The sequence below is a fragment of the Octodon degus genome, unplaced genomic scaffold (assembly GCF_000260255.1).
Source record: "Octodon degus isolate 3935 unplaced genomic scaffold, OctDeg1.0 scaffold00133, whole genome shotgun sequence".
NCBI classification, from domain to species: Eukaryota; Metazoa; Chordata; class Mammalia; order Rodentia; family Octodontidae; genus Octodon; species Octodon degus.
This window is the reverse complement of record NW_004524709.1, coordinates 4,138,710-4,162,725: the sequence shown is the minus strand read 5'-3', so window position 1 is coordinate 4,162,725 and position 24,016 is coordinate 4,138,710. Positions and strand designations below refer to the sequence as shown.

Here is a 24,016-nt window from a genome sequence, read left to right as displayed (position 1 = left end):
GTGCTGGGGGATTGAACCGCGGTCCCTGATGCTTTTTGCTAAGCTTGTTCTAAGTAGGTGCTTTAGACCACTGAGCCATCTCTCCAGCCCCCAAAGAAATCTTAAACACTAACTTTAAAATCAGGATATAATTGAAGTGAGCAAATAAAACATTAAATTAATATATACATATTAATAATAGTAAGATGATAAAAACAAGACAATATAGCCATATCACTCATAAAAATCAGTGATCATTAACTCTTCGTCACTGTATTTTCATGTACTTTTCCTCCCCTTAACTTGGTGTCTTCTAGTCCATTTGGGTTACTTTAACAAAATATCATAAATTCTGTGTTTTAAAGACACCAGAAAAGTGTTCCTCTCACACTTCAGGAGCCCCAAGACGAAGGTGATGACAGATCCAGTGTGTGGTGAGGGCTGTCTGGTTCCTTCTTCCTGCATCCCATGACCGTACAATAGAATGCGGTCTCTTGGCGCTCTCGTGAGACCATTAAGTCCATCATTCTAATCAGCTCAAAAAGGACCAGCATGCAGATTCTATTCCCCTGATGGTAGAGATTTCAAAAGGGGAATTCAGGGGCACACAGAGCTTCACACACTCTGCCTGGAGGACCGCAACTGCTGCTCCAGTGGTTGCTTGACTGTGAAGTTTCAGTCTACAGCTATTTGGTCAGTCTTTTCCCTTCCCTTCATAACAATATTGATGATTACATGAAAAAAATCCAATAATTACCTTTTTTGGGCATGTATACTATGTCAAATGCTTTTTAAATCTTATTTTCTTTATTCTTAAGACAATAAAACTTATGAACAATGAACCATCATTCTATTTTCACAGAAAATTGAGTAAGTAAAAATGTAAAATAGGGCTGGTACCAAAGCTTAGCTCTGTCTATGAAATACCTGATTTTTTTTTCTCATATACTGCTTCAGATGTTAGACATTTGCTGCATTTCTCTGATCTTCTTTGTATAGTAACAAACTATTGCTTAATAACAAGTGCTTAGGTGTTGCTATTGCTTTGCTGTATTATATTTGCTTTTTTGGTCTAAATGCTTTTATTTAAAATAAGTTACTGCAGTAAGCAAGATCTTACTTTCCCTACTTCAAAGAAAAACAGGACAACAGACTTCAATTGATAGCACAGTTGCAATAATGTGAACATCCTCCTACTCATTGTAGTTGAGGTAACTTTTATGTATAAACAATTATTCTTACACAAAGTATTACCCCAGACTACTTGTGTCACACAAAAAGAAGTGGTCTCAATTCCATGTGTTGGGTAACATGTTCCTTAGGTGCTAAGAAGGTGGGAGAAGCACAAACACAACCCACTCTTTTAAAAAAACCAAATTCAAAGTAGAATTTTCAATTCCCCCATCTCCTGTAATAAAAGGTAGTGCTGGGATCTAGCACCCAGATGTGGTTGTTGTCCTGACCATTTACAAAAAGTCCCCCCATGACTTGCATCATTAGGATTATGAATAACAGTTCACTTTGAAGACTGCTGGATTTATTCTTTCCTCCTGTTCTTGCCTTCATGCTCATGTTCCTTGCGGAGGCTGCTATCTGAGGGTCTTTTAGAGCCACTTGTTGTTTGGCTTCTTCCAATAATTTGTCCAGACCAAAAGGATCTTCATCAAACTGAAGAGGGCCTTCTCGGTCTCCTTTATGGTCAGAACCAGAAAATTTCTTGTCAGGAACAAATCTCGTGGTTTTTATTCTGGCTTCTAGGTCATTACTGTACATATCCTTGTCCAGATTTTTACTGGGAATATAAATACTCTGGGCCATGTATGTACCATCTCTCCAGGCTTGGTCATAAACAAGGCAAATTTCATCTTCACCAGCAAATCCACTGTCCATACCCTTGATTGGTTGGTGAACCTTTGATGATATTGAACCTCATCTGAAGTCCAAGGATTGGGCATACCAAGAGCAATGACTTCACTGATATCTCGATTTTCATTTCTCTGCAGTTTTGACCTCTTATCAGGAGCTGCCCTGGAAAGATTCCAATCATGCTCTCTCTCTTTTTGCCTGTCATGCCAGATTTCATCTCTTATACGTACCTCTTCATCCTCTTTTTCCACATGGGTTGTGATTCCAGCTCTCCTCTCCCTAGCTTTTGGGCCATTTCTCTAAATTTCTCCTTTTCTTTTTGAGCCATCTGCCCTTGCACGTGGGCACACATTTCCACAGCTTCATGAGCCTTCCAATCAGCGATGTAGAAAGCTTCAACTAGTTTGGCAAAGTTTTCATTTATGTGAAGTCCTCTTCCATCAGCAGCCAGACGTTTGTCTGATGGAATTTTATAACCCTTTGCATTTTTCCAGTTGGAAATCCAAGCAGAAATCTTCCACTCTTGCTTCGGAAGTCATATTCTGAATAGGAGAATGCATGACAGGTGCAGGAGGAGACGGTGGTCCTCGCAGAATTTTCTTGTTAATCTTGAACCTTGGAGGCTCCATTGGATCTTTCTGCATTTTTACCATTCAAATAACCCTCTATTTAGCTCCAGAGTTAAAAGCTGCTCCTTCTGAGATGGTGTGTATTGGCTATACTGAGCAGGAGCCAGTCTATCAGCCGCTTGTACTGGCATGGCTGCAGCAATCTTCTATGATACCAATTTCTCCAAGGCTACCCTTGTCTTTTTTTTTTTTTTTTTTTTTTTTTTTTTTTGTGGAACCAGGGATTGAACTCAGGCCCTAACGCTTATTCTACTGAGCTATCTCTCTGGCCCCTACCCTTTTCTTTTCTGTTATCTCTTTAATAGCTTCTTCATCGGGTCTCTGCAGACCTGGATCGTCTGCATTCCTAACCTCTTTTGGAACCAGGTCGGTGTGTTTACTATAAATGACCTTGTCTTTTGACTGTCTTTGTCAAGCAATTGCATCACATTTAATTTTTCCTTCAGGATCCACCTGAACAACCAATGCATTTAACATTTTTTTCTTTTTCCCCATATCCAGTGGATAACGGGCCACAGGGAACTCTGGAAAGGCACCTCCATCTCCAAAATCCTCTAACAACTGAGGTATCCAACCTTTTCTATATCCATATGGGGAAGTTCTCTTCAGGAGGAAACCAGTTAGGTCTGCCATGATCGCTGAGATCCTGCCTTTTCTTCAGCCTCAAGCTTGTCCTGAGATATTTGAGTACGTGCAGGTAAAAAGCTGATGAGGTGCCGTCTTCTTCCATTTCTTCCATTATATCTACTTTTCAGGTACTTTTCTAAGACTCAGTATGATATGTTCTCATTTGTCTTTTTTTTTTTTTTTCGGAACCAGGGATAGAACTCAGGCCCTTGTGCTTGCCAGGGAAGCGCTTATTCCACTGAACTATCACCCCGGCTCTGATATGGTCTCATTTTACCAGAAAATATATTCTTATGTTTGTAATTTATTTGCCTCTTAAGAAAACATCATAGATGCAGCAAAGATCCTTTATCAAACAGGCATAAATTTAGACGTTGACTGGGGCACTTGTTAGCTTGTGGCAATGTACAAATTAGTGAACCTAACCTACCAGTTTTCTTTTCTATAATATGAAGTTAATGTGACTAAAATGTTTCATATTGGAAGAAAATAAAATAAAATAATGTATCACTTAGGTAGCATAGTCCCGGGTACACTGCACATGTTTATCACATATTGATTTACCTTATTTCTCCTTGAGATCTATTTTTTTTGTTTGTTTTTTCAGTAGCTCGAAACTTTGTCACTGCCACAGTGATTCCCACTATATTTTTGCTAGCATTTAATTCCACTTTATTTGCCCATTTTCACTCATTCTTCAATGCCACTCTTTCTCTTTCACTATAGGTCCTCTGATTCTCTATGTTATTCCAACAGAGGCATTCAAACTTAGGCCCTGGCAACCCTGATTTCATCCATAGCCAAAGACCAATTTGATTTAGTGAAGTGCACCAGCTCCATTCCCCCATTATATCACAGTATTCTCTTCAAATACTGTGGCAACTCTTTTTTCTTTAAAAAATAATTTAGGAAAAACTACATATTTCATTTCTACTAAACTTAAAGAGAGACTATATATATTCATCAAGATTTTAATTCACACCCACAAGTTATATCTTGAAACCATAGGAGTCAGATAATTTTTAAAGATCAGAATTTTTGCATTTTAGAGCAATGATACAATGACCCAAAGAGTTGCCATGTGATGCCACAAGAGCACCTAGAACCAATCATGACACCTCTGCAGGGACATATGCAGATATTTGTGCTCAGTGGGGACACAGAGACTTTTCTAACTTGCCTCCTCTCTCTTGCCTTAGCAGTACATTAGTTTCCCTCCTGACTCATGATAACACTGTCAGTTGTCATGGATGACAGACTTGGAAATTAGAGATAGGGAGATTTGGATCTTTATTGACTCATATTTATAGGTATTAATGTTATAAATTACAATTAGATTGTCATCTAAATTTACTTAAGAGCAACACACACACACACACAAACACACACACGCAAACATGCATGCATATACACATGCACACAAGAAAGAATAATAATGAAACAATTATTCCAAAGTAACTATGGTCAATACTCATGGGCCTGTCACATTCATGTGATATATGTTTATGTCCATTGAAAGGATTAATAAGGGATGTGTGTATGCGTGTGTGTGTGTGTGAGAGAGAGAGAGAGAGAGAGAGAGAGAGAGAGATTGTGTGTTTATAAAACATTTCTTCAAAAATTGCTCATTCTTTTTGTTTAAAAATGAGCCTTTGATTTGATTCTGGTAAATACACAAATTAATTCTGATTCAAATCAAAATTAAATAATGAACTAATCGAAACTATTTTTCAGACATTGGATTTCATAGCAAAAACTTTCCCATCTTTGCAACTGGATTATTTTTGTCAAAACAACTAAGAAGATTTTTTAACTACTTTTAGTTCGAATCATTTTTGAGAAAGTCTTTTGCAAAGTAGATAAAATGAAAAATTGTGCCTTCAGTATTGGTTGTCCCTCTAAATACTTGATATTGCTGATTTTACTTTCCAACTTTATTTTTCTTATCAATGTCAAATTGTTAATTTTTTGTGTTCCTAGACTTTAATTCAATGTGATGTTTTTGTGACACTTGAAGAGTTAGAAGAATGGAAGCAGATTGATCTCTCATGAAGCTAATTTAGAATGTGCAGATTCTCTTCTCTAGTGAATCTGTTTTGCCAAGTCAATCTCATGCTACATTTTCATGTAAAAAGCAATATTTTCCTAAATCTACTTAATCTTCAATTAATCATTAGAGGATTTAAGATTTAATCCACTCACACACTTATTTCCTACAAAATGCCTTATCTTATTGATGATATGATCTTTTGATGATATCTTACTGCTAATTAATTAATTTGAAATTTCTTTTTTAGTTTCTTTATGTATTTGGTACAGAATCTCACAAGCAGCTCAGACTCATAGTGACGTTCCTGTTTTCAGCCTCCCCAGTGCTGGGATCAAAGGCATGTGCCACTACACCCGGACTAGGTCAATTGGTTAGTGAGAAAGAGGCAGGGCCAGGGTGGTACTGATTAGAAAAGAAGGCACTTAGTCCACTGAGCTATCTTGCCCTAAAATTTCTTAAAATTGAAGGAACTATACCATGATTTTTGCCTCTGTGAAAACTAACATGAATGTTCTGAGTTTTGAAATTTTTCCTTCATAAACACACACACACACACACACACACACACACACACACACACACCACAATCAATGAGTACTGATTTCTTTGTGTCTTCCAAATACAAAATGTCACACATTCTTCTGAATAGTTATTCAGATACAGTTAGCAAACTGTGCTTTTTGAGCAGTGCTTTTGAAGAATAAGATTTCTTAATGAATTTTAGGTTATGACATCTTATAAATCACCAACCATTCTTATTTTGCTTGAAAAATGTGTACTTCTTTGAAAACTTTGGAGTGTTTGCTTTTATCAGTCAATTTAATGTGGAATTAAAATATGCAAAGCTGCATTTAGAAAAATGTATTTTATTTTATTTTTCAAGAAGAACTTATTTTATGTTTCTTCACAAAATATTTCCTGTTTCCATAAATTCTTCCCTTATAATTTTTTATTAGTATTGTTTCAGTTAAAGGACCTGTCTTCCAGATTATGCAATTACAATATAATAAAATATTTTCCCATTATTAGTAAGGCTCCATAACACTCAGGAAAAATAATACATATATAATGATCTTCCAAACTATTATTTTGAAAGACATTAGTTCTATTTTGGCTATTTATTCTCTAATATATTCCTCCTTTGTTGCAACATATTCATTTATATATGTGTGTCATAATTTGTGTTTATGTAAATATATGTCATTCCCAAATATTCTCCTTCACTCAAAATCCTTTTCATGTGCCTAAGACAAAGCAAATTTCCTGAGGAAACAAAATCCCATTGGTTTTATTTCAGGGCTGGAAATAAAATCATGGACTCTGAGATAGATTTTCCCTTCCTTAGATGATTGGCCATGAAACGTGATTGATAGATCAAAACCTAGACTGCAGTGAGTGAGGAGACACTTTGCATACAATATATATGGATTATAATTGACATCACTTATTTTCACAACTTTGGGCCATAAGTCTTTCTCGATTTCAGACCAGTGTGGCAATTATTTTCTAAGATTTTGAAATTCATAACATTTAAAACCAAAGCTGGCATTCTTTGAGATAGCACAGGCTTAGAAAGATTAAATAAACTAATAGCATACAAAAATTAATGTTGAGCTTTATACAGATATTTGAAAGCTAACACTAATAAAAATCATAACTAGTCTTAGTAATATAATAATTATACATGAATAATAGACATGCATAGTGATAACAGCATGTGGCCTCTACTCTATTAGTATACTTGATAGTCACTTCTCCTTACCCTCATGAATCAATATTTAAGATTGGTCAACTTTAAATTTTAAATATACCACCTTCATTTGCTTCCTAGAGTTCCCAGGACCAACTGCCAAGGTATCCTGTGCAAGCAACACATCCAACTAAAAGGGTTCTTTTACAGCATAGTCTGCGGGTAAATTTTTAAAGCATTTTCCCATTTATCTTCAATGATTCATTAGATTCTTCTCATGACTTACAGAGTCAGATCCAAGCTTACAACTTTACTTCTACTTTTAATAACCCTTCACCATCACTATGACCTAACTGTCATTTATTTTATCAGTTCCACAAACCCACATGGGCCCTCCTACCACATGACATTTATAAATTTACAAATCAAACTAACACGAGGAAGCCAAGATAAAACCTTGATTGGTTAATTAGACAAAAGCTAAAATCAAACATAAATTTGTTTAGTATAGATTTTGTTATATGCTTTAATAAATCAAGGAAAATCCTGAACAAAGACCAAAAAAGTAAGAAAAGCTTGAACAGGTAAGAATGCTGATAAAATGGTAGAAATTATTAAAAAAGAATGTGAAAGTCTCAGTTTTGAACAAGAGTTTAAATATTGTTTTATCTTGGCTTCCTTATGTTAGTTTGATTTGTAAATTTATTTTTCCTACAAAGCACCATATTTTCCTAGGTTTATTTTAATGCTATGTGATTTTTTTTTGTTGACATCAGTGTTGCTGGATATTTTAAGACAGCAATTCTGGAAGTCAGGTTCTTGCTATTCCCTAGCTATTCCTCATTTTTAAATTCTTCTGTTAGTTTAGTGATTATCCAGTCTACTTTTGTTAAGTTTGAAGTTCTCATCATGTATGGTCAGTGAAACCTTTATACTTTGGGCTTGTGTTCACCTAATATTTGATAAGAGAGTTCTTTAAATGTCAAAAGCTGAAATCAGATGTGAAATTCCAAACAATATGTACCATGAGGTTCGAAGTCTTTACAGATTAGCATTTCACTGGGACGCTTCTTTTCATGTCACCCAGGGCAAAAACAACCCCAGATTATTTGCATATATCATCAAATTTCCATAAGAAAGTAGTATTTTCTAAAACTTTGTTGGTCCATTTGCCTAGGCTTTGGTCTATTCTTAAAAGACATCTGTGTCTTAATACTTCAGCACTTAAAGATGGAAATTTGACCAGATCTATGACTAAGTCATGAGCACAGAAATGTAAGAATAGATTATCCTATCTACAGAACAATGTGCTGATTATACAGCTAAGACAGCACACAGGAACAGCAGCAGCACTAGCTTTCAGGGTCTATACTCTAGCGGTTATTATAATGCCCCGGACTTGAGTAGCATCAGGGCTGTCTACAGCAGTGTCAGTAACATCATGCATGTCAGCATTAGTGCTATAATACAAATGATAGAGGCCAATTTCTTAAGAATTACCTATACTTGGAGCTATATGTGGCTGCTGTGGGACTGGTTTATAAAGGAATTTAGAGTAGCACTGTCTGAGCAGACCAGAGTCTTGCATTTAAGGAGCAAGATTCATGGCTAAACAATAATTTCAGAGATGTCAAGAGTTGAGAAAGAAGAAAGTGAAGGCAGGATTCAGGTTATGTGTATACACTTTATTAACTCTGGTACTATAAAAAAAAATACAGAACCATGTTTAAGATGTCTGTGTTAGTTACTTTTTGCTTGTTGACTTGAAAAAATACCCAAAGCCCAAAAATAATGACAGAAGGATTTATTTAGCTCACAGGCTGTGGAGGTAGTCAGCTGACTCCAAGGTAGAGTGGTATGGGAGAGGGCAACAGTTCAAGGTGGCATAAGACAGCGAAAGCAGCAGGACCAAAGGGGTGAGCAAGCCTCTTTTCCTCCCATATATTGTAAGCAGGCTACCTGCTCTAGGACAGAAGAAGTACTAACAGGATCCCTGGGCCCTCCTCTTGAAGAGGATGAGGATATTTACAAAGGGAAGACTCTGGCCATCTGCTGATTCCATTAATTAAACTTGTATACTTATCAAGTACACACAATATCAACCATTACAGAGCTGCTGTGAAGCATGAATCATGTCTATATGTGGTGCAAGGGCAAAGAAGACTATCCTTCCATCTGTACTAGATGAGAAAATCTTCAAGACAGGACAACAGTTGTGTCTTTCAACAAGACTTCTTGTAAATATTGATGTCATTGATGGATATTGTGTAGTCTTAAATTTATAAAATTATATTTGAAAAACTTTTCTGGCCTTCCACTGTCAAATGCATACAGTGTGATTTAAATACATAGTGAATCCTTAAAATTACAAAACAAGTTAGATTAAAAGGCACATTGCTAATAATACCCCTTCAAAATATTCCCAAACACACTTATCCCATCATTGCCACCACTTTCTGAAGCAGTTTTAGAAGTCTTCTTTTATGAGGGTTTCTACAGATGTGACCAAAAGCAATGAATGCTGCTGCTCAATGCCATTCAACAGAAAGGCAGGCTCATAAAAGTATTACAGTGCATCCCCACCTGCCTTAGTCACCAGATTTAGTGTCAGGTGACCTCTGGTTCTTTCCCATAGTCAAAATGACCATGAAAGATACATGTTTTGAATCCATTAAGGACATTGAGGCTGCCATAACAGCTCAACTAAGCCATAAAAAGGAGCTTACAGAACTACTTCAGAAAACATCCCTGAAGTAAGGGATATGTGTGTTTAAAGCAGTGAGAGGAGTACTTCAAGGATGGTTAATGGAAACGTGTCTTTTATTGTAATAAATTATTCTCAATAACTGAATCATGAACCATATTTTTTCATCACTGCTCATAGATATAACCTTTATAATGACATTCTCTGTTCTGGTTCTCAAATGCTTTCTTTCAAATCATGGAGAGGTCATCATGGCATGTCTTTTTAAACTCTAGAATACTTTTAAAGTATCCTATTTTATCTTAGAGGAGGCTTCATTTTAGTGATTATTCTTCATTAATACCCTGTATTAAGTAGTATAAATATTGACAAGGAAAAGTTCTAGATTCTAGCTCTTTTAATATGATAAGACAAGTGAACAAGAGCTGCTCTAGGGAGGATGATTTGTGATTTATCTCAACAACAACAATCCTCTTGCTTCAACTTATCACATGCCTCAGAGACTCACTTCTAATGTTGTCTCCGGACACCATCCCACAATCACTCCAGTTAGTCTTTGCCCAGTGGGCAGTGAAATGACAGGAGCTTTGAGCAGTGGGGTCTGATAATCCAGATCCACTGACACTTGAAGACATTAGAAAGAAAAAACACTTTGAAATTAAAATTAAGCAGGAAATATGCCTGGAGAGTTTTGTAATACATAGAGTAAATATTCAAGCCATTTATTTCTTTCTTATCACCCTGCCCAATTGCTAGAACAGATCGAAGAAGAAAAAGTTAATTGAATGGAAATTCAAAACAAATGAAATGTTTTTAAAAATGTCACTGAAGTATCAAAAATGGATATGTTAACCTCACAGGCATAAAAGACCATCAAGAAAAATGATGGTGTTTGTGCAATCACAGACTTAGATTGTGGGGTCTATACCTTATGTTTCTAACCTTTGTTCTGCAGCTAGCAACATATTCAGCCAAGATTCTACTGTGATCACAATTGTTACGGTTTGTGTCTAGTTGGCCCCCCCAAGCCTCATGCAGGCATTGGGCAGGCTTCTAGAGTTTGTGATTAATTTATGGTCTAATGTTGGGATTATGGGTGTGACTGAGGGCATAACCTTGGGGCAGATAGACGAAATACAATATAAGGAAGGGAGAGACACTTGTTCTACGCTGCTACTCCTCCCTTTGTTCTTTGTTGTTTTCCACCACCATGAACTGCTGCCCTCTGCCATGTACCACTCTGAGTTCAAGCCAGCCAAGTATGGATTAAATCCTCCACTAACTATGAGTTAGATACAACTTTCCTTCCTTAGTTTTGAGTGATGAGTATTTTGTCCCAGCAATGAGAGAAAATTAACTAAGACAATCATAAATCTATGCCTTGCTCTATGGAGGAGGTAATTAGAACTTTACTCAAGTACCTATTACAGCATTTCAAACATTTTAATTCTTGCCAAAAGCCTCTATATGTTAAAAACAAGCCTAACGAAGCATAAAAGCAAACAAACAAACAAACCAGACATCATCCCATGATGGTAGAAAGATGTTTTTGCCAAATGGAAAACACATAGCTGAAATTTAGAAAACGTTTGTAATAAATATGTAAAATTTATGTTTATACTCTTCTGGCAAAATGTACCCAGGGAAAAATTGTAGTGTTAGTAAAGCCTACAGGTTTGAAATTCAGAAATTTAATGCTGAATGGATCAGATGGAATGTTTCATATTATTTCACCATTTAGAGTACTGAGGGATTTTGGAAATGAGCTTACCTCCCACCAAAATTTAGTTCCACATTTAGAAAGTAACACAAAAGAGAGTCCAAACTGTGTTAGACACTTTCTAAGCAGTTTGTGTCTAATAAATGCTAGCCGTGGGCTATGTTATTCCATACTATTTATGCATAAGACAACACAGACTCAGAGAATTTAATAAAGTTGCTCCAGATCATGCTATAGCAAGTTCTGGATTCAAGGTCAGCTATCTGCCTTGGCATTTGAACAATTATGGAGTATTGTCTAACTAGAAATTATGTTTCACACCTTCAGCCAAGTCCTATAAGACATAATTAAAACACTAAATACCTCCTTCCCCAAAAGAGAGTAGGGTTGTTCAGGAACATGTAAATGTAGCATCTTGATCTCCCTGTCATGTTCCTATAGTTATCTGTCTTATCTGTATTTCTCATGTATCTATCATTTAGCTAGCTATCAGTAGAGCTATATATGTATACTTATAGAGGTACACATAAAATTATATATATATATATAATTATATATACTCTATTAGAATATATATGTATATACACTCTACTTATGTATCTGAAGGTTATATACAGCAATACAACAATAGACATAGGTCCAGACTCATATACATTTATTTCCCTACAAAGCATCATCTTCTATAAGATGGAAGCTGGTGCCCCCCTGAAAGAAGCATGCTACATTAGTCAAGGGCACATACTCAGGAACTCACTCAGTTTTGGTCCTGGCTTGACTACTTAACAAGTGAGTGACTTTCAACAACTTGAATAACATTTCTGTGCTAAGTTTCCCCTTTTTTGATAATTAGCTATAACACATAGAACTGCTGTAGGAGGCAGAATTTTTTTATTAACAGTCTTTCAGAGATTCCTTGGCTGACTGTTTTATAGTTCTGGTTTGCAATCCTAGAAAAAAAGTGAAGGGAGAAATAAGTTCTAGAAAGGTCTTAGGTGAACCTTAAGGTAGGGAGAAGGGTTGCCACTGGGGCTGTGGGAATGGACTAGGTTTGGATAATTTGTAAGGAAGTGATGGAAATTTTGGCAAATAAGACAACATAATAGCACATACAGAAAAGATTTAATATAACATGACAGTGGAACAGAGTGTTGGCTTTCTGTGACTAGAACAAGTTGTTTTCTATATGCAGCAAGAAAGTTTTTTATGACTTAGATTAAACTTCTTCCCCAATCTAATGTTAATTTTTTTTACTTGCCCTTAGAAACATAGACTCCTTGCCTAAGTTGATGTTCCAGTTGCAGAAGAAACAAGTCAGTGTTTCAATCATCAGGAAAAAAAAATACCTGACAGATACAATTTAAAGGAGAACAGAAGGGCCATCCAGATAGCTCAGGGGACTGAAATGCCTGCTTAGGCAGAATACAGAGCCTGGGATTCAATCCCCAGCACCACAAGCCATGCCAGCCCCACTCCCAGGGAACGCAGAGACAGCCATTGAGACTGGGCATGGTGGTGCACACCTGTAATCACAGCTCTGGGGAGGCTAAAAACAGTAGAATCACTATGAGTCCAAGCTATGTAGGGAGACACTGTAGGCCCTGTACCAAATACATAAAGAATAAATAAATAAAAGAGAACAGATTTTTTGGGCTTAGATTTTCAGAGCTTTCCATCCAAGGTCAGCTGGCTCCAAGGCAAAGTCATCATGGTAGAGGAGAATGGCAGAGGACAGGCACCACCTTACCACCCCCCAGGGAATGTGTGTGTAGCACTCACACCATCTCTGTGCCCTCCTCTTGCACAGATGAGGACGTTTATAAAGCAAGGACCTTGGCAAGGACCTTGGCCTCCTGCTGAGTTACTCAGTTAAATTTTTATACTTCTCATGTTGACACAGTCTATCAACCACTATAAAGCCCTCTGATTCAATCAACTTTCCAAAGTCTCACCTCCGAACACACAGGAGCACTGGGAACACATTTTAAAACAAACTACAATGTTCCTCCTAGGTATTTTGTGCTACAGAAAAGACAAACTATCAACAGGAAGTGTTTTAAATTTGTGTATAACCATCATCTTGGGAGAATTAAAAATCCTTAGAAAGCCTCATAGTTGTATGTCCCTATGGATAGGTCATTTCAAGTCAGCCAGCATCTTAGGAGCATATAGTTTAACTTATATACAGAAAGTAGACTCAGAGATCCATTATTTCATCAGTTTTTCTAGCTGTATTCTCCTATAACTGTAGGGTGAACTGCTGAAATGTGTCACTACCCTGGAGAATAAGGAGTCCAGCCAGATTCAACCATACTTGTATTATCACCTGAAGAAAAGAGCAAAGAAAGCTTATGTGTAACAGTAACCCAGCCAATCATCACTGCAATTGAGACTTTGAATCTGTTCATTTGACTGCAGGTGTCTTATAGAGGAAAAGATAATGATTCAATCTTGTGATGGCTGCTCTTTTCTCCCTCACAACTCTGATTTGCTCCTGTTTATGCCATTTGTCCTGCTACCTTGCTCAGAGTACAGCTATTTTCCCTTTAGCTGAAGTTTGCCATCTTCACATCTGCTCAGCAGGTAGATCGGTGCCCTTGGACACCAGTCATGTCCCAGTACAAGAAGCAGAAGGAAATGATAAAGAACAGTAAGTCTCCCAAGAGACACTATTGTCAAGAGTTGCTCAACCAGAGAAACAATACTCATACATACAAAAAAATTAAATGCCACAAATTGGAGACGCTTCCCTACATACCAAAGAGAAAATTAAATAATATGCATGATCTCAGAAAAAAGACTTTCTGGCCACAAAATGACCTAAACTACCAGTATGTAAATTTCTTAAGAAAAGGATCCAGCTTTTAAGTGTAACCCTTTCTACAGCATTGGTTCAGAAAACACTTTCTAATTATTTTTAGCTTTGATCACCCATTATCTTCTCAGTGAGCTTAGTAAGTACCTAAACTGGGGTTATTCTTGTCATTTCCCTGAATGTGAAGAAGAAAAATCTCCTTGATTTCTCAGTATGTTACACATGTGGACAATAACGTTCCCTCCTGCTAGGATATGGAGCTTGCCAAGAATCCATTCTCAAATTATACTTTTTCTCTGTAGGTAAATTTGTCCAGACAAAGCTACATGAATAAACTAAGGGCTGAATATAAATACTTTAGTCACTTGTCAACTTTATTTCATAGGCTAAATTTAAATTTCTGTCCTTCTGGCCTGAGTTCTGTTATTATAGGATACTCAACAGTACTTTGTCACCTCTGAGCTTCTGGACAAATATCTGGGCATGGTTTTGGCCCTAGGACCATTTTCTATTTTTGTTTGCTTTTTACATTTCCACAGCTCCTATCTCATTGCATCAAAAATAACACATCTAAGAGACTTGGCTTAGATTGGATATCGCAAGAAATTGAATTCAAATCTGGCACATCATGATAGGTGTGTGTTAAGCTGCAACCCACTGAATCTTCCTCAGAAATGAACTTTCTATGGTGTTAGAGAAAGATTCAAAAGACTAGTAATATGTACATATTTTATCCACTTTAGAAAGACTCCTTTAACTCAGCATACTTACATAAATTATATAATAGGCTATAGTCTATCATATAGTAGTCTACATTAACTACTTGGTGGTGTAGACTTAAAAATATTACAATTATTATATGATGTGTTTAATTGATTGTTCACTTGAATGGGGAATGCCTAGATGAATTTAGCCAGCGTAGTTCTGGACGTGGAAGACCCACTTAAGGACTGATGTTGGAATGTTACAAAAGGAGAAGTAGAGAGAAGATTTTCCTTTGGAGGAGCTGCCTCTGTTCTCCAGAAGAGTCCCAGTCCTTGCCATTTCTTAGGATGGCTGCCCTTCTCTTCAGAAGAACTCCCATTTGCCTTGGGCGTCATCTCCTGGCTTTTAGTGATGATGCTTCAGCTTCTAGCACAGGCCTTTCAGGCAGTCAGCACCAACCCTTTGACCTCCTGGCACAGAGCCTTTGGGCTTTGGTCACAGATCCTTCAGCTTCTTGATGCAGACTCATACAGGACAGTGCTCAGGGCTCCCAGCCTTCTGCTGGACCTTCTGGATCACCTGGGCATGGAGAGATCTTTGTGCTCCTCTACATTTGACTTTGTGGGTGGCCATTAAGGCCAATTGTGTAAATTTGTGTCCTGCATTAAATCTTAGTGAGAGCACCTGAAGTCTTTTGAGGATCTTGGCTTCAAGCCTTCATGCTCTTGTAAGTGCTAGTACATTATAACATATATCATATAAATACTTACCTTTCTTGATATGAATTACCTTATATTATCCAAAATATTCTGGTAAATGTGTTTCATGTATCTTCTCCATCTACTTCCCTATTAAGTCACTGTTATCTGTAACTATGAGATTTTCTTTCTCACACATCTCTATTTCTCTCACTTTGTTTTCTTTAGCTATGGTATAGTGAACTATCAGATGTGAATAAACTCACTAGACATGTATTAAATACTTTGATAATTTTTAATAAAAGTGTTCAAGTATTCTCTTTCTATGTGTCTTATTGTCTACACACAACACACACACATACACACACGCACACACCTTTCAAAACAGACCATCTTTCTATCCACTATCACATAGGCTCTAAACAAAATGAACAAGCTTAAAAGGAAAAAAAATCATACATGATGCTTAATGTTAGAAACATTGTGCTAAAATATTGTGACAGGGCAAAAGCAACTCCCAACCTGCAAGATGCCAGATGTGTTGATTTCATGCCCTCTAAATATCAAAGAATGAATGCCAAGGACTGAAAAGGAGGTTAAGAAAAAGCTTCTAAAAGACAGGACAGGTCCCAAAAGAGGTTGCACAGAGGCTATTTGTCCAAGAATGTCTTATACAGCAAAATTGGATGAAACTGAAATCAACAAATAGGATTGCAAATATTATTGTTCAGCTAGTATTTATCCAATGGGAAGGTAAGGCACATAGCAAGGCCATGGCTAGAATCATTAACTTTGTCTTATCTATAACTTCTAACATCAAAAGCTCAATAGCAATTTGGGTGAAGAATGGTCCAGATGTGTTGGTTGCCCAGTCTGTGGGTCTGATCCCAGTCCACTAACCAAATGGTGTTCATTACAGTATAATCTTGAGTGGCTGTTTATCTCTGTGGAGGCATGCAGGCCTGGCTATTTATTGCAGTAATGAATAGAAAGATTTTGTCATAATGAAGTCTTTTAGAGCTCAAGGAATATAAGAACCTAAAATTTAGATACTCTTTTGCAGGACAGAGTGCATTAAAAGAAAGTTATGGAAGCACCACATGGTCATCCTGTGAGTGAAACAATTGTGTTTCTTCTGTCAACTCTGTATTAATATGACTACCTTGTAACATATCATTCCAGCTTTAGTTGTTTCATATTAAGTTAATCACTAATTTTTAATATGTATGGGAGCAATGTATTTGACTGATACAATTTGAAAAAAGTAAACAATACATTTGAGAAATACTCGAAAACAGAATATGCTACTTTTGTTTTTAATTGTCTGAAACATTTGGACCATATCGTACACATTCTGCTAACTCACATCTCTAATAATTCAAGTCTCATATTTGTGTCTACACATAGGTAAAGTTATAACAAGAGAATGCACATTATTTGCCTTCCTGTTTTGTTCCCTCCACTTTACATCTAATTCACAGCCATCCATAAGGTGAAATGAACTTAACTCTAGCAGTTCAATAATTTGAAATTATTTTAAATGTGAAAGTCCAATAATTATTTTATAACACAATAAAATCTCTATGAAAGGAGACCATAAAAGAACTATCAACATAAAAATTTCCTTTTTAATTCAAACTACAGAATTTGATAGTGCATTGTACCTGTCCTCCTCTTAGACTCTTCATGCCACAAAGTTAAAATATGGGATTTTAAGCTTGTCAGCAAAACATTTTTCTCTCGTGAAGCAAGAAACCATAAAGTCAGGGAAATTTAATAGGAACAGATCTGTATTTAGTTACATAAATTTCTAGGTACATAAGACCATTTGAAATTCTGTCAGATTGAAATATGTTTAGAATACAAAAGAAAAGTAGGCCATGTGCAAATAACAAGACTTTACATAGTAGAAGTTAAATCATTGTGAGACTTAGGATGCATTACTTTGCAGCAGCATTACAAAGCAGCACTGTCTTGGTTTCATTGATATATTTATTGTAGTTTTATTCTCTCTGATCACCAAATTCTAACCCATCAAATACATGTTAATTCAACTAGTGAATGTTAAATAAAGTGAACATTATTTATTCATTTGGGATTTTTTTATTTTAAGTATCTTAAGTTTATAATAAGTGAATTAGTTTAAGTCAATGTAGTATATGGATCTTTCAAAGCCTAGAATGTAGTCAAAATAATTGGTTACCTAGGTCACACCTGGAAGTCAGTCTTAGCCAGTTCACTCCAGGAAGTTGCCCCTGGTATGGGATGAGCTGTTTTGTTTCATGCCACTCTTCTCACCTTAAAAGGATTCCTTATATTTCTTTTCAGAAAGTTCCTCATGCAAATTACAATTTCATGATATCTGTTTAAGAAATTACCTTACAATTGCCTTCACAGTAAAAGTAAATCTCCTGAGAACTACTAAGTAAAGTGTAAAGCCATCCAGTAAGCAAGTCAGGAGCATGCGCAGTGAGTAGCACAGTAGACGCAGTGATCAGGTGGAGTGTGAGGTAGGAGGTCTGTGCCAACAAGTCTGCCTGTGTTTGCTACTGGGGGTCTGCAGTGCCACTCTTGTACAAGCAGCCTCTGCCATTTCTTTTTCTTTCTTTCTTTTTTTTAATTTTAGGGAAGAGTCTACAGGGTGTTTAGAGTCTCACTACTAGATTGGACTCATAGTAATCTGCCTGTTTACAGCCTCCCAAGAGCTGGGATTACAGGCACAGGCCACCATGCCCAGTCTCAGTTGCAGTCTCAGCATGCCGCAGGGGTGGGTCCAGCATAGCAGGCCCTGGAATCGAATCCCAGGCCCATGTACCTGCTTGCAGGTGCTTTAATCTGCTGGGCTATTTGGCTGGCCCAGCTCCTAATATTTCTTGTTTAGTGATGAGCGTACTGTTTTATGTATTGACATATCTTATGTTTACTACATATGTTTTGAGACTCTAACACTTTTATTGTATTTTATTCACAATAGATAGAGGTTTGGGGCTTACCCACACTGAAAAAGTTTCCACATGGTTCATAGCATGCTCTGAACCAAATGCTCAGCCTCAACATTCTGGACTCAGATTATGTTTGAAATTTCTTACAAATAGATCACCTTTAAATTTTTCTTGTTACATAGACATATATAAATAGTATAAGAATAAATATACAAATATATAAGTTCTGAACAGATAATTGGCATGTCTATAAAAATATGATAAAGCTTTATAATACTTGAAAATTGAGAAACACTAGTGTAGATCCAAGCCATACTTTCTTTTCTTAATTTTACATCAGTCAGGCAGCTATATTATTCGTACATGTCAAAGAACTTGGAGTACCTAAAAGCTCTACACAGTAAGAAATTAATAACTGAACAACACTTACTATATTAGCTGATGCTTTTCACAAAAATAAATGTAATTGCTTATTTTTCAATAAGTATTTCAACATGATGTTAGCTGTAGACCTTTTCATACCTACAGCTGTGACTTGCTACAGTCACCAAAGCAGGCTTGGAGAGAAATGTAGTCTAATAATAGTGCTCTCATTATGCTTTAAAAAGTTGTTTTAGAACAGATAATACTAAAATAAGAAGACTGGGGCTGTTGGCTAGTTTTATTGCTCTCTTGAATTCTTTGAAAAAATGAACTCAAAGGAATAAAATATATCTCTGTTCTAATTAAATGGGAAAATTGAGACGAGTCTAACTGTTCCAGAAATAAACACGAGCTATAAACTAAGTAGATCTTGTGATTTTTATTTTTGTAAATTGAGAAAAACTGAACCAAACAAAATTCTATTAAGTGCTACTTAAATCTAGGCTATGATTTGAATTGTTAGCGACTCAATGTCTTCCTTTATAAAGTCTCTAGAATCTCTGCCTAAGGTCTATTTAGATATGAGTTCACTATTATTATTCAAATAACTTTTTGAAAACACTACTTTTCATGTCCAAGTATAGCTCATTATAAAAACCTGAGAGCAACAGTTTGTCTGAATTGCCTTGTCCTGCAAATTAATCCTACATGCTTCTCAGTTTTTCTCTGTTTATAGGAAGGCCAGTAACCACACCTTTCTGAATACATTACTCACCAATATTGGTTTTTTTTTTTTTTTTTTTTTTTCATTTCTCCTGCAAACAGTTCACAAGATTTGATGTGGAGGGTCACTTGGACAACTCCCCTTGAAAGAAGAGCAATTATCACCATTGTGGCTAAACCTGGCCCTATTTCTTTTTAGTGTTATGTACAGAGCTGGATGGAACTTTTCCTTATCCTTTCAATTGACCTTAAGCAATACAAAATAGTCCAGCAGACATGCTGTTGTGTAGTCTTTGAAGCAAGCAACAGGTCAGTGGTGCCCCAGGCCTAGCACCCAAAGAATTTATGTGAGCCGGTTGGGAGGAGAATTATGCTGCTTGTTGTCAGACTGGATCCAGCCTTGATAAAAGAGGTTAAGACCTTTTAGGGCATAAAAAAATTGCATATCAGAGCTGAAGCATCAAGCTCAAAATATTAGATACTACTGCAAATTGCATTATACAGATTGCTCTTTCTACATATGCTTCTCTGTGTGTAATTCAGAGGTGATTTCAGACCACATACCTAGCTAGCCAACTCGTGGCACTTGTGCCCTTCTTCCAAACTCATAGTCACTCATCCCTGAAGCACTCCCTCATCACAAATGAATAAAACTTGGGTTTGGCCTTGGTTCTGGCTCTTGTTCAAGTTAGCCCTCATCCTTAGCTGGATTTAGGGCTACCTCGGCTCCCCATCATCTTGGGTAGGTAATTGTGGCTTTATTATGCCATGGGTTGCACTGCAAGTGGTAGATTGGAATTGACTTGGTAGAACTCCATAACTTTCATTTGTTATTACGAATATTAACCTCCTGGACTCTGATGAGGAGAAGGAAGGGCTTCCATAATCTGACATTCTCTAAGTGTCAAATCTCAGGCTGTGAGTGTGCCAGGCAAGTGTCCTAGGCAGCTGAATTAGATAGAAATATTATAGGCAGTCAGACAAGGCTGGGCCTGCAAGGAGATAGCACAGAAGACAAGATATATTGTAGCTGAAAGATAAATGGTCCTGCTGTGGGCCTGACCTAAAGACCAAAGATCCAACATCCAATGAATGTTTACTTCCCTAAAGATCAGCATCTGGAATTGATTGTCACCTTGAGGAAGCCAGGAAGAGTCAATCCAGCTGCTACCAGCTATGGGGTAAACTCTTATTTTATATTTATGCCTGCTTGTTACATGACTCACTTTCCCATTTGGTCCTGGATTTAATCAATTTTGCCTGAGCAATGGTGTTTGTAACTGTATTGGTTGACCATAGTTTTGTCTCACTCATGCCCACCTAAATGAATTCCCATGTTCCCCATCTTAGACCTGCCTCACCACAAGGTTTTGCTCTGTAAAAATCCCAGGAAGAGACATCTTCCTGGGCAACCCACTTAGGTCCCACTTCTGTCCTTCTCTCAGACAGGAACTTTCTTTTCTCAATAATTATATTCTGCTCTTAACCTCCATTGTTTATAAAATTCATTCTTTGGCTTTAGAGAACACAGACTCAGCCCAGCTATCTTTCAGATTGGGAGTTTCATTCCCCTATATCATTAGTATATTCTAGTCACCAGCCCCTTTTATAGAAGCATGGTGTGCTTAAATTGATTGGGCTTATCTCAAACTTATAATTCTCCTACCTGATGCTCCTGCAATGCTTAGATTTCAGGCATATGTCACCACATCCAGTTGTATAGTATTCCTCAGTCAGAATGTATGAATGTATATGAGTTGCAGAAAAGGGTTCTTTTTTATATTCAGAAAGAGTTCTATATAAAGATATGATTGGTTCTGCTAATTATTATACAGAACATTAACATTTAGAAAAGAGGAATATTGTTCATGGTATTCAAGATATTAAATTATTTTTATTTTTTCATTTTCAGTCTCAAGCATGCTTTATAACCCAAAGTCCTGTCTCCAAGCAACAGTTTGAAAAACAAAACATAATTTGATCATCTTAGGGTCCTAGTCACATTTTAAAACTATTCTTTACATAAGTATGTGGAGTCAGATATAAGACTATAGAAACTGAATCATGTCAGTCATATATCTTACTTTGTTTCTTGTGAAAAATATTTAAATCCAAATTTGTGAAATTCTGAGTTCAAAGATATGATGTTTCTGACTTCACTAACATAGCAATCCAAGTGATGTCTTCAATTCCTTTTTAAAATCTGTTATTTATCAGATATTCCATTTAGTAGTTTAAGTAATGGTTGTGGGTAAGATCCTTATGATTTCATAAATGTATTATAAAATCAAAATCTTTAAGTTTAATATTAATTGATATCCCCAAAAGGCAAGGAATAAAAGTTGATATCTCTGTGTTAACATTTTGCCACCTTTATCTGAAAGTGCTTGTGCTATAAAATATATTTCTAAATTTAATCTTGTAAAACCCATCGATGCCACCTTCAGTATGAAATTAATGACTTTACAATGCTTATTATTGATTCTTATAATGAGTAACATAATAAGCATTAATGATTTTTCCATTACAGTCCAAAATAAAAATATTCCTTCAGTAATATAAAGTCCCCTCAACAAATGGTGGGGACTTAAACTAAATCCAGTAGATGTTCACCTGTTTCTGCCATTAGGCTTTTGAATGAAGGAAATGTCCCTAAAAGCACTCAGATATTATTCTAAATTAAACATGATGAATTCACTAGAGAGACATTATCTACCATTGGAGGTTTTAACATTTTCTTTACTGTAAATATTAATAAATGAGATGAATTTACAAAGGTAAATGATGGTTACCATAACACTCACAAACATAATGTGATGAACAGTAACCCCTAGAGGATATATTTGTACTTTAACACTCAGACCTTGAAAAAATGATCTTATGTTGAAAAAAAAAAACTGTGGTAAAGCTGTTGCAGATTTTGAGATGACCTCATCCTCACCTTCCCAGATGGACCCTCAATACAATAGCAAGTGTCTCTGTAAATAAAACACAGGAGAAGGCGCTATCATACAGAGAGGAAAAACAAATGTCTCTATGAAAGCAGGGACCTGGAGGGCTGTTTCCCAAAGTTTAGTAACACTCAGATCCATGAGAGTCTGGGAAAGGTAAGGAAGGCTCCTCCTCCAGAGGCTGGAGAGAAAGTGAAATTTCCAAAAGTCTTCTCAGATGTGATAGTAGATCATGCACAAACACACACACACACACACACACACACACACACACACACACACCAGAAAAAAAACATACGAAATGACTTGCTTTTACCACTACTGTTGGGGGTATGGTTCACGCAGAAGATGATTCCTCATGAGTAACAGAAGGACCAACATTAAGCAACATGGAAGGCTAAGTAACATTATCACATAGAGGCATATGCTTAAATTGGCTAAAGCCCAAGCATTCTTTCCTACTGTAAGCCCTAACTGAGTGGTCAAATGTTGCTTGATGAGCATTAATTAAGAACAAAATACATTACTGAACAAATTTTATTACTTAATGTCTTCCAAGCTAAACAGGCTAAAACTTCTATTCCACTATAGAGACAGCATTGCTTGTAAAATTAGGATATTAAAGCTGATTTTTAAGGCCCCCTTCTTTTGATGTCACTTAAAAATAATTTGCTTCTCTGGTTAAAAAAGAGAAGCTTTGATTTTTTAACTTTGATTGTTAACATACTCAGTGCAAATCAAAAACCTACTTTGGCACATCCACTTTTATCAAATTTCTGAAAAATCTTGCTGTTCTAGGAGCCTGCTAATAGTTTTAAAGTGACTACAATTCTAGACTCTGATCCATTAAAAGTTAACTTTAGAGGTTTATAGTCAGAGACCATTTTTGTCCTTATTACTTGTTCTACACTGGTTCACTATAAATTCTTGCTGGTTAGCAAGCTGTATTTTCTGACCACCAAGGTGTCAGTGCCTGTGACATTACACTTATCTTTGACTATCACTAATCCAAATCCAAAGTCACAAAATTTGTAGATAAAATTAAATTGGATAGAAAAGGTAGCTGACCTTTAGATAAAGGCATTCTAATGAATTTCAGTTAGATGTGACAAAATAAGAAAATAAAAATGTAAGGTAGCTCCAGAAAGAGAGAGAGACAGAGAGACAGAGAGAGAGAGAGAGAGAGAGACAGAGAGAGAGAGCTGATAGGAGGGAAAAACTTACTCTGAAATTATTCACTTTGTGTTATCAAGAGAAAAATAATGACATATTAAATCAAATTTGCTCTCTGTACATTTTCTTCTTTGAAAAGGAACTATGTCTTACCAGAAAAGAAAGAGCTGCAGCTGGTACACAGTTCACGCCATTCACTGGAGACATTTAAAATCTTATTCATAAAAGGCCAAATATTAACTATGTGATAAAAACTGAAAATTAAGTTTTTGTTTTCATAGAACTTCTTTGGCTGCTGTATTTACTATATTCTGGTTTGGTAATTATTCTGAATTTACCATATAAAAGACTTTCAATTATAGCTTTAGGATGAAGTGACTACTT

The 24,016-nt window shown here is 36.3% G+C and overlaps 1 pseudogene; it reads right to left on the bottom strand.

Annotated features, from left to right (window-relative positions):
- Positions 1-1,516: 1,516 nt before the first annotated feature.
- On the bottom strand, positions 1,517-15,177 carry LOC101573791 (annotated as a pseudogene).
- Between the last annotated feature and the right edge of the window lie 8,839 nt (positions 15,178-24,016).